Genomic DNA, 11,808 nt, shown 5'->3' with positions numbered 1-11,808 from the left:
AAATCAGGCCCATTTATGAGAGACTATGATCTGTAACAGCCTAAGCGACACAATTCCAAGTGTCCCTGTAGGACCACCAGGGAGAGGAGCAGAGCCACCTGAGTCCACTTTAGCACTGGGTCCTCTTCCCCATACATGAATTCTGGCAACCACAATAATACTTAGTACTTCAATTAACCAGTGTTTAAAGGAGCAAAACAGGGCTTAATTTTACTTTTAGTGGTGCAAAAATTGCAGAGTTACTTCCAAATCTCTGATGCAATCTCTGACAAAGAACTGCTTCTCAGGTTTTACGATCCTGGTCCAAAGCATTCAAAGAGGTGGTACAGAGCATCCTATCCAGTGGCTACAAACTAGCCGCCCCTCCCTGAACATGACTCACAGGCAGTTTTTGTTGAGTTTTGGTAGTGCTTACAAATAAGGAAATTTCACCTTAAAATATCCAGAGTCCTCATTTACTTGAAATGCAAAAGATCAGACAAACTAGGCCCGCAATCCAGCTTGATAGCCATCAGCTGAGGCACCATCTTAAGCTGCTCCACTGAGGCAGGTGGAAACGCACTAGTTCTCTGCAGTCCCCACTACTCCCTAGCGCTTCCATTTACCTTACCCACTGCCCGCCTTGTGGGCATTCACATCTGCAGCTTATGACTGCTGGGACTTTTCAAATCACAGCAGATTCTAAGGAGGCCCAAAAGGGTGAAATGACTCACCTGATTCAGTCTGAAATTCCGTTCATTGTTGTTTTTATTTTTAACAATATGCTAACTTTTCTTTCTTTTCAAAAATTATTATACAGGCTCTTGGATTGCAGGACACCTGGATGCCTGAAATTTGAGGCTGACGCTGGGAGGACCATGGGAGTAGAGGGGCTGGGCTGTCTTCAGCTTTTAATAAAACTCTCGGTCTAACTCAAGATAGATAGATAGATGGATGAATAGATAGATGGATAGATAGATAGATAGATAGATAAGGTATTGTAACAGGGTGCAGCCATGATGGGGACCCCAAATAGGGATTTGGAATGGGATCCGGGACTCAAGGTGTCCAGGAAATATTAGGATGTCCTCCCCACCCCACCCCCACCTACAGGTGTGAGTTGGGGGAAGGGACACATGGAGCAGGGCCATTGAGAGCTGTTTTGCATAGCAACAGCTTTGCAACTAACCTGTGGTGTGGTCATTTAACATATCTATAACCTTTAACTGGTTACACAGATATGTTAAATAGCTGTGGCCATGCTCTGGGCCAGGGGAATGGAAGTAACTTCCCCACCAAGACATAACTGGGGGGGCAAGTCCCCCCGAGTTACAGCACCTGGGTGGGAGCTTGGAGAAGATTGGCTCCATGACATGGGGCCACACCTGCCCAGACTCACAATGGCAGCCCAGTGAAGCTGGAAGGATATGAGGGTGCTGGCAGGTGTGACTGATTGTAAGAGGAGTTGGAAATGGGGCTGCAGAGGAAGATTGGTGCGGGGATTTAAACCCAGACATGGCAGCCATTAAGGGAGGACTATGTAGCTATGGCAGTGCAAGAGAGAACCACTCAGTCTTTAGCAGAGTGGAGACTCCCGCAGCCCTGCAAGAGAGAATCACCATGCTGCTTTAGCAGAGAGCCGCCACTCGGCTTTGGCAGAGTGGCAACCCCACTCCTTGCAGTCATTAAAGGGAGAGAACCACGTGGTTTTGGCGGAGTGGGGACTCCCTCGGCCCTGGGAGAGAGAACCTCGCGGCTTTGCCAGAGTGGGGACCCCCGCAGCTTTAGCAGGGAGAACCACCACTCGGCTTTAGCAGAGATCCCGGCAACACAGCTGAGGGTGCCAGGAACTGAGGGAGGCCTACCAGCTGAGACTGATTACTGGAAAGAACTGGGGGCTGCCTGAGCCATGGACTTCTATTTCTTTTCCTGAGATACTGTACCCCAGACTGGGCAAAAGGGGGAAGGAAGGACTATGTGTGTTTGTGGGTGTTTTAAGGGACTTTGGGATTTTGAAGACATTAGGTCACTACTTGAAGTCTGTATAACATTAAATAAACATTTCCTTTCCTTTTCACGAATCTCTGGTATTGAGAGATGTCTTTCCTCTGGCAGCAGACATAACAAACCTGGGGGGTTCCTTTCGGGTAATAGTATATTGCCTTGGCTACTCCTTGGCCCCTGTTGTTCTGTAACAGTATCATGCAGTAAAATTGACTTTTTTGTACACAGTTCTGTGAATTTTACCACATGTATATATTCTCATCTCCACCACAGTCAGAGCACAGAACAGTTCCATCACCCCCCCCAAAAATGTCTCATGTTACGCTTTTATTGTCACTTCCTTCTGCCGTCCCTAACCACTGACAACCACTGCCTGATCTCTTCTCCGTTACAATCGTATGTCTTTTAAACGTATCAGAAAAATGGAGTCAAACATTATGTCAGCCTTTAAAAAATTTAATACAGGCTTCTTAGATGTGGCATAATGCTGACCATAGTCACCTGAGTTTTTTGTATATCAGTAGTCTGTTACTCTTTATCATTGAGTAGTGTTCTGTATAGATGTATCACAGTTTGTTTAAAGAGTGAAAATTTTAATTTGAAGTTCAGAGGAAATTTTTGAGAGGCGGGGCTGTAGGGTGACAATTTGTGAGACATAATTGTTAACTTTTCAGAATTGTGCCACCTGGTTGATAAACAGAGCCATTAAAGAGTTAAATTAAACAGAAAGGTAATAAATACTCAAAGCTCATCACTTTCTAAATGTGTGCTACATTTTACTGCTACTTGAATTAAGCTCATGAGGTGGTTTCGTCTACTGCATCTATATGATGGGAATACTACATAATGATGTCCAACTTCCCAACTTCTTATTCTTACTCAGTGGCTTCATGTTGGTGCTGCCGAACCAGTAATGATGGGATTGCTGACAACATGGAAATCTGCAAGTGCTCCAGATCAAGACTCCTCCCTCTCTCCCTTGCTCCCTCTCCCCTCCCCTTTCTCCCAGAGAGCAGCTATGGAACATTTACTAGCACACCATGGAGTGAGGGAAGTTAGAGAGAGCCTAGATTCTCTCTATGAAAAAGTTCTCACCCATTGTCCTCACTTGTCCCCTGCCCCAGGTTGTTTTATGGATTCAAGTTGGGTCAAAGCATGTCCCCTTGTGGAAGGAAGAAGTGAGGGCAGGGCAAGGGGTGGAGTACGGTGGAGTGGGAAGGACCCTGAACTAGAGCAAAGATGCCTGGTTATTGCTCTACATCACAGGGGCATGGAACAGGGCTCTTTTTTCCTACCTTCCACCTATTCCCACAATGTTAGCCTCACCTAGAAGCACTCCTACCCAAAACCCACTCCTCAACCAGCTGCTCCCTGCACTGGACCTCCTCAATAAAGGCAGGGAGCTAGGTAGAATCAGTTTTCCAATAGTGGTTTACAGAACCCGGGGTTCAAAGGCACACCTTCCAGGAATCACCAGGATGGGGGCGGGGGATGAGGGAATGGGGCAGGAGCTCTGGACCCCACCTCCTACTGCAGATAGAGCCCCTTCACTTTTAGGCTTCACGTTAAAGTTTTACAGATGAGGGATTAGCATTCAAAGATATTCTTTGAAAAAAGGTTTCTGCTGCTAGAAGAAAATAAAAGCTTTTTGAACATTAGTGTTTAACCCTGAAGAATCCCTCATCTGGATATAGCAAGAGCCTCCTAAAGGTCTCACAGTCTCCACTCTTGCCACCTCCTTACTCCCAAGTCCCTCTCACACCTCCACCCCACCCCACATACACACACTCAGCCACCCTATGGATCCTGTTAAAATGCCAGGCAGATTGTGTCACTTTTCTCCTCAAAACTCTCTGACAGCTTCCCTTAGCAGTCAGGATACAATCAGTCTTTAATGTGCCCCATAAAATTCTACAGCCCCTGGCCCCAGGCCCTCTCACTGACCTCATCTTTTCTCAGTCTTCACACCTATTACACACCTGGCCTCTGTGATGGCCTCATAGGCATCAGTCATGCTTCAAGCACATTTCCACCTCAGGGTCTTTGCACATTTTTCTAGAATGTTCTTCCTCCAAGTACCTACATGGTTTGTTCCCTCAAAGATATGGCCCAATGTCAGCATCAGTGAAGCCTTCCCAAATCCTCCTATCAAAACTGTTCTTTTTTAATGGAAATTTTTCCTTCCTAAAATATGTGTTTTATGATTTAAAAACTAAGCAATGTTCATTTTAGAAACTACAGAAAAATGTAAAAGTACAAATAAGAAAATAAACATAATTCATTGCCATAAACCTAGAAATAAATAACTAAAGAAATAAACAACTAATATTTTGCTATATTTCTTTCTAGTATTTTCTTTTTTCTTTCTTTTGGTCTTATTCTTTTGCAGCATTTATTGTGCAGAATTAAATAATAAACTGTATCTACAAAGTTTGTGAGAATCAGCAATTTCCTACCCCTTCCATATTCCCTACCTAAGTCAACCACTTTCAACAACTGTCACTGATTTTTTTTGTTATTGCCTCCAAATTTATTAAGTAAATCAATATGTAAATTTTAAAACAGAAAACAATTTCTGACAATATCTATTGATTTCCCCCTATGTAAGGTGAGGATTCTCTGCCCCCACCACACAGACACACACTTTGCATCCCTCTGTCCTCCCAATGTACAGTACTTTGGAATAGGTCAACATTTAGTGTTATGGACATAATTATGAATATGCAAATACAACGAATTATTAAATTGTTAGTATTTCTTTCCAACTATTTCTGTGTTGCCTGGAGTTACTCGTTTTATAGCTTCCTTTTTTATTGTCTTTGTAGTTCTGGGTACTTAGCAGTAGCAAAGCCCCACTTTACCAGTTGCCTAAATCTTCTCAACAGACACCCAGACTCGTCATGTGTCCTGTCAGCCTTCCTGATGCACTCTCCTCCCTTTGCTGCTGACATGGTCCAGCCTAAGATGGTTTCCCTGGACATGTGGGCCTTTGCACACTTTCTGGAATTTCTCTTCGAGTCCTAGGCAGTTTTGTTTCCTGATTCTGACATTTTTATTTTCCTTTGGTCTACTGCAATGTTTTGGTAGAGCACATGCTCCAAAAGCTTCCTAAAAAGACTGTATGGAAAACACACTTTTTGGAGACTTTGCACATCTGAAAATGCCTTTGTTCTACCTTTACAGCTCATTGATAAGTTGGCTGGAAGTAGAATTTCAGGCCCAAAATAATTTTTCTTCAGAATTTTGAAGGCCTTGTTCCATTGTCTTCCAGCTCCAGATGTTTCTTAGTAGAAGCCATTGTAATTAATGATCCTTTGTGAGTGCCGTATTTTTGCTGTCTGGAAGGTTTTAAGCTCTTTGTTTGGCTTAGTGTTCTGCAACTTATGATGATGTGAGGGTGGGACTATTTTCACCCATTGTGCAATGGTGATGGGCACTTGGTGGGCTTTTTAATTTGGAAACTTACATTTTTCAATTCTGAGAATTTTTATTGAATTATTTCTTTAACAATCCACCTCCTTTGTTGTCTTTCTGAAATCACCCTTATTTCTGAGCTGCTCCTCTAGCATTCTCATCTTTTCTCTCCTGTTTATCCACCTCTTTGTCTTTTCTTCCTACTTTTTTAGAGGTTTCTTCAACTTTCCAATTACTCTGCTGAGTTTTTCATTTTGCCATCCTATTTTTAATTTCCAACAGCTCCTTTTTGTTCTCTGAATATTAGTTTTTTATGTAGCATCCTGTTCTTATTTCAGTTAGAATATATTTCATCTCCTTGAGTATTTAATGAGAATTTTCTCTCCCTCCCTCTCCCTCTCTCTTAGTTTTCTTCTCCCTACATAGTCTGTTTCCTCCAAGTTGCTCTTTTCTGTGCACTTGGTTTTGGTTTGGTCTATATTATTAGAACCTTTCCTTAGATGTCTGGTAATTCTTGGATATTCACTCCTCTGAGAAACAAGGAACTAAACGTGCTGATTGGTAGCTCTGAATGCACAGGTGGAGATTGCTGACAGCTGAGTTTCACGACAATTTGTGATCAGACAGCATTATTTGCTTGGAAAAACCCAAAATTGCTAACTTTAGGCCTTTCTCTTTGGATGATCAGACTCTTCAGAGATTACTTCAAACTACTGCTGGAGAGTAATGGCCTGACTGCCACTGTTCTTGAGGAAAGAGAGCTTTAGCATCCAGTACATGTCCCCTCCCTTAATCCCCCTATTTGTGCCCTATCTGCCATCTTAGCTGCGCAGGAAGTCATCTCCAGAGAATAAAGCCCCAGTCTTCTGCCGGAGGGGCCTGGTTGTTCTCTGTGGAAAAGAGAAGAGATTCTGAAGAGCTGAGTCTGATCTGATCCTCTCTATTATATCTTCTGTTACACACACACACACACACACACACACACACACACACACAGCATTCCATCAATCCCTGCACTTTGGGAAGTGATGACTGTAAACAGGATTGGTTCTCAGCTTTCCTTTCTGCCCACCAAGGACACAGTTTTCTCAAGTTTGCTTTCCAGCTCTCATCCTTGGTCCTGATGGCTCTTCTTCCCTTTTCCTTACCCATGAGTATCTAAGCCTTTTTAAAAAAAAAAAAGTACCTTTATTTCATTCTACAGGGCCTCAGGAGAAAGTAAAGTGGCACATGGTCTCTACTTATTTGCTGATTGCCCATCTTCCCTCACTAGAATGTGAGCTCTGTGGTGGCAAGAACTGGTATGTTTCAGACACCCCTCTATTCTCAGCCCCATAGAACAGTGTCTGATACATACTAGTGCCAATAATTGTTGATGAATAAATGGATAAATCTAAGAAGGAAGGAAGACTCCTCCAGCTCTTTTCTATTAGATAAATTCTTTAATCTTCATATCCCAAGTTTATTCTAATTTTCCTTCTCTTGAACTATGTCTCTTTCACTCAAAAACCTTCCCTTTACTGTTTATGAACTTTTACTCTTTCCTGGCAGTTTTTTATCCTGGCTTGCTTTTCTCTCTCTTTCTACTCCCTGGTATTGACTTCAGCCCTGATTTCTATGAAGGAATTGCCATTTCACCACTATATTTTTAGGAGTTGGGGGAACACAAGACTTGGTTCCTACCTTCTCTGGAAAGACATAATGTGGCTAATTTCTTAAAAATCAAGATTCCTATTGAGACTATATTTCAAACTAAGTTTTAAAAACCTAAAAGGAATGCCAAATTATCAGAGTGCCTGAAGCAGGTGGATTAATAAGAAGAGATATGGGGATGGGAAATTTGAGGGATTATTGGAAGGGAAAGAGGACTAAGCTCCCAGACAAAGGAAGGCTAAATTAACAATCATATTTCCCACATTCACCTTCATCCTTCCAACCCCTACTCTCCCTTGCCCCTTGGTAAAAAACTAGGGCTAAACTGTAAAAGAAGTAATTTGTTTATGTTTTTGTTTTATTAAGAAAAAATTATTGAACTTTCTGCTAGTATGTTCCAGCACTAGGTGAACAAATCAGACATGGTATCTGCTTTTGTGAAGTTGGAGCCTACTGGAAGATTCAGGCTATAAACAAGTAAACAAAATAAATAATACAAATAATAGTGGATGCTTTGAGGGAAGTGAGAAGGATTCAGTAATAGAAGCTAGTTGAGGGGACTTCATTGGTTGGGGGTGGGGAGTCCAGGCTCCTCTGAGAAAGTATGATGGACATTTTATTGGTGGGGGGTGGACTGTATTTCAAATATTTATTTCTCGCCAAAAAACGTTATATTCTTTGGAAATTTATTTTGAAGTATATTTTATTGATTATGCTATTACAGTTGTCCCATTTTCTTCTCCTTATTCCCTTTGCCTTGCATACGCCTCCTACTAGCATTCCCTCCCTTAGTTGTACACATAGGTTCTTTGGCTTCTCCATTTCCTATACTATTCTTAACCTCCCCCTGTCTATTTTGTACCAACCATTTGTGCTTCTTATTTCCTGTACCTTTTCCTCCATTCTCCACCCTCCCCCTGCCCACTGATAATCCTCCATGTGATCTCCATTTCTGTGATTTTGTTCCTGTTCTGATTGAGTGCTTAGTTTGTTTTTGTTTTTGCTTTAGGTTCAGTTGTTGATAGTTGTGAGTTTGTTGTCATTTTACTGTTCATACTTTTGATCTTCTTATTTTTCTTAGGTAAGTCCCTTTAATATTTCATAAAATAAGGGCTTGGAGATGATGAACTCTTTTAACTTGACCTTATCTGGGAAGCACTTTATCTGTTCTTCCATTCTTTTTTTAAATATATTTTATTGATTATGCTATTACAGTTGTCCCATTTCCCCCCTTCTCTCCCCTCCACCCTGTACCCCCTCTCCCACCCACGTTCCCCCTCTTTAGTTCATGTCCATGTGTCATACTTGTGAGTTCTTTAGCTTCTACATTTCCCGTACTATTCTTGCCCTCCCCCTATCTATTTTCAACCTACATTCTAATGCTACTTATTCTCTATACCTTTTCCCCTCTCTCCTCCTCCCACTCCCCTGCTGCTAGCCCTCCATGTGCCCTCCATTTCTGTGGTTCTGTTCCTGTTCTAGTTATTTACTTAGTTTCTTTTGGTTTTGCTTTAGGTGTGGTTGTTCATAATTGTGAGTTTGCTGTCCTTTTACTATACATGTCTTTTCTTTATCTTCTTTTCTTAGATAAGTCCCTTTAGCATTTCATAAAATAAGGGCTTGGTGATGATGAACTCCTTTAACTTGACCTTATCTGAAAAGCACTTTATCTTCCCTTCCATTCTAAATGAAAGCTTTGCTGGATAGAGGAATCTGGGATGTAGGTCCTTGTCTTTCATGACTTGGAATATTTCTTTCCAGCCCCTTCTTGCCTGTAAGGTCTCTTTGGAGAAATCAGCTGACAGTCTGATGGGAACTCCTTTGTAGGTTACTGTCCCCTTATCTCTTGCTGCTTCTAGGATTCTCTCCTTCGTTTTTACCTTGGCTGATGTAATTATGATGTGCCTTGGTGTGTTTCTTCTTGGGTCCAACTTCTTTGGGGCTCTCTGAGCTTCTTGGATTTCTTGGAAGACTGTTCCCTTTGCCAGAATGGGGAAGTTCTCCTTTATTATTTGTTCAAATAACTTTTCCACTTGTTGTTCCTCCCCTTCTGGTACCCCTATAATTCGGATGTTGGAACGTTTAAAGGTGTCCTGGATGCTCTCAAGCTTTTCCTCGATTTTTTGAATTCTTATTTCATCATGCTTTCCTGCTTGGTTGATTCTATCTTCCTTCTGGTCCACTGTATTGTTTTGAGACTCAGATTCCTTCCTTTCACTATTGGCTCTCCTCCGCGTATCTTCCTGCATGTCTTTTATGGTAACCTGCATCCTTTCATGTAAATTGCGCCTAAAGTCAACCAATTCCGTGAGCTTTCTGATCACCAGTATTTTGAACTGCGCATCTGATAGATTGGCTATTTCTTGGTCGCTCAAAAGGATGAGTCCTGGGGGACTGATCTGTTCTGTTGGAAACATGTCTTATGTCTTTCCCTATCTCTCCTATTATTATTATTTTTTCTTTCCCAGTCTGCTCGCTCTTGTTATGGTGGGGGGCGGAGCCTTAGGTGTTCACCGGGGCTGGGCACCCCAGTCGCTGGATTTGTGACATTATATGTGGGGGCGGGGGCAGGGGCGGGAGCGGGGACGAGAGGGAACGATGGTGGCAGTTCCGTTCTCCTGGGCTCAGACACTTCCTTGCTTGGGACCCTGGGCTGCGAGCCCTGCCCTGGTCCACAATTGCTGCCTCACTGGGTCCCCCAGCCGCAGCTTGCGTACTCAGGGATCACCGCTGCATTCTTGCGCCCCGGATGGCTGTTGCGGCGATTTTGCACCAAATTTTCCCCGACCTCCACGCGCCGCCGACCCGCGCCAGCCCTGCGCCCACCCGGCTTGTCGTCCCCTACCAGTCTGGATGTACGGGTCTACTTCAACTTCTTGGCTGTCCGACTTCCATTCAGATAAATCCTCTGACAGTTCTGAGTGAAATTATGCCTGTAAATTATTGTTGTTCTATTCTTGGTTGTGCGAGGAGGTACGGTACGTCCACCTATTCCTCCATCTTGCCGGAAGTCCCTGTTCTTCCATTCTAAATGATAGCTTTTCTGGATAGAATAATCTTGGATGTAGGTCCTTGTCTTTCATGACTTTGAATACTTCTTTCCAGCCTCTTCTTGCCTGCAAGGTTTCTTTTAAGAAAGCAGCTGATAGTCTTATGGGAACTCCTTTGTAGGTAACTGTCTCCTTTTCTCTTGCTGCTTTTAACACTCTCTCCTTATCTTTAATCTTGGGTAATGCAACTATAATGTGTCTTGGTGTGTTCCTCCTTGGGTCCAACCTCTTTGGAACTCTCTGAGCTTCCTGGACTTCCTGGCAGTCTATTTCCTTTGCCAGATGGGGAAGTTCTCCTTCATTATTTATTCAAATAAGTTTTCAATTTCTTGCTGTGACTCTTCTCCTTCTGGCACCCCTATGATTCAGATGTTGGAATGTTTAAAGTTGTTGCAGAGGTTCCTAAGCCTCTCCTCATTTATTTAGATTCTTCTTTCTTCATTCTGTGCTGGATATTTGTTTCTTCCATCTGCTCCAAATTGTTGATTTGAGTCCCGGTTTCCTTCCCTTCACTCTTGGTCCCCCGTATATTTTGTTTTATTTCACTTTGGATAGCCTTCACTTCTTCCTCTATTTTGTGACCATACTCAATCATTTCTGTGAGCATCCTGATTACCAGTGTTTTGAACTATGCATCTGATAGGTTGGCTATCTCTTCATCACTTAGTTGTGTTTTTTCTGGAGATCTTATCTGTTCTTCCATTTGGTCATATTTCTTTTCTTGATGCACCTGGTATGGTCTAAGGGGCAGAGCTTTATGTATTTGCCAGGGTGGGGCAACCCACGTTGCTGTGTTGTGGCATTGTATGTGGGGCAGGGGTCAGAGAGAGAACACCAGCTTCTGGGCTCTCTGCCAGCTTTCAGTCCCTTCTCTTACTACCCACAAGCAAATTGGGCCCTTTGGTGCTAATTCCCTGGTGGGTGGGTTTGTGTACATTCTAGGACCCTATGGGTCTCTCCAACGATGTTTCCTGTGATGCTGGGAGTTTCTCCCACTGCCACAATCCCCATAGATTTTTTCAGTCAGAGGTTTTCAGGCTTTATTTCCCAGCACTGACACCCTGGGTTGTGCAGTCTGACTTGCCCCCCACCCCCAGTTTTTCCCCCTGGTTTATCTGCACACAAATGTGGGACCACCAGCTGCTGCCTTGCCCACCTGGTTCCCCAGCTACTGCCTTGTTGTGCATCCTTCGCACTCACCCACCCCTACCTGCCCGGCTGCCCATCTCTTCCCCCTACCAGTCTGGATGAATGTTTCTTCTTTAACTCCTTGGTTGTCGGACTTCCATACAGTTAATTTTCTGTAAGTTCTGGTTATTTTTTGTTTTTAAATTTGTTGTTATCCTTCCTTAGGTTATGCAAGGAGGCAAAGTATATCTACATATGCCTCCATCTTAGCCAGAAGTCTATTCTTTGGAAATTTAAACTCTTCCTCTTTTGTGGCCATGTTGTTAGGTTCTGTGTGGTCCCACCCTCAGCTCCAAGGGAGGGTTCTAATTGGCCTAAATAAGTCCAATTCCTCCAGTCTACCTTCATGTCCTTCCCAAGGTGACTTGGGCATGTGATACAATTTAGGGCAATGAGAGAGACTGGATCATGGGGCTTGAGCAGGAGCTACCAGAAAAGATACTCTCTCTTCACCTGGAGACTGTGGTTTGAGAATGTGAGTTAAGAACAGTGACAGCCAGTTTGTGATCATGAGGAAAGA

This window comes from Phyllostomus discolor, chromosome 4 (genome assembly GCF_004126475.2).
Source record: "Phyllostomus discolor isolate MPI-MPIP mPhyDis1 chromosome 4, mPhyDis1.pri.v3, whole genome shotgun sequence".
Lineage (NCBI taxonomy): Eukaryota > Metazoa > Chordata > Mammalia > Chiroptera > Phyllostomidae > Phyllostomus > Phyllostomus discolor.
This window is presented reverse-complemented; position numbering follows the sequence as displayed.